The sequence below is a fragment of the Triturus cristatus genome, chromosome 1_1, assembly GCF_964204655.1.
Source record: "Triturus cristatus chromosome 1_1, aTriCri1.1, whole genome shotgun sequence".
Lineage (NCBI taxonomy): Eukaryota > Metazoa > Chordata > Amphibia > Caudata > Salamandridae > Triturus > Triturus cristatus.
In genome coordinates, this window is record NC_140579.1 from 1,074,282,081 (window position 1) to 1,074,282,792 (window position 712).

The following is a 712-nucleotide window of genomic DNA, read 5'->3' on the forward strand; positions in this document are numbered from 1 at the left end:
TAACTGTGATGGCTCCACATATCCATGGTGAAGTTCATGCAGAGATGATTCACAGGCTGAGCCAGGTCCGCAGCGCTGCAGGACTTTGTGGCCCTTTCAAAGGGATTTTCCCTGAGTTACCCTCTATGCTTTTTTCATTAAGCTGTGGTTAGTGTTTGTCCACTGTCCCAGGACAGTTCCAGTCTTTCCACTGCAGCCCAACAGTAGTTCCTCCAGTCAGGGCACAATCCCAAGACCTCTCTTTGAGTTTAGGCTAGCCCATAGTCAGAATGGAACAACAAGGTCCTTGTCAGGCATCTCCTCTCAGATATTGTTGCAAAGCTTTCTCAGACGTCACTACAAATGCAACCTACCAGCTCCTGAGTAGCTTTCCAAGACTGCCTGCACACGTGGAAATCCAGGGCCCAATCCAGATGAGTCCCTTTTCACATATGAACCCTTTTTCTAAACAGAATAAGGACCATCTTTGCAGATTTTGTTCATTGGTTTCTACATTTGAAGAAGGAGAGTAACACCAACTCAGACTCAGGGCACAATTGCAAGGTGAGTTGTAAGAGAAGGAAAGAGGCCCAAATATTCTGGACAGAGAAGACTGGGGAGAGATAGTTTCAGAAGAGGGTATCACAAAAGGGAGACAACCTTTACAATGAAACTATTACAACGCATGCCATTACATCGCATGTCGTTGCAACGCAAAAGGTGTGCAGTAGTG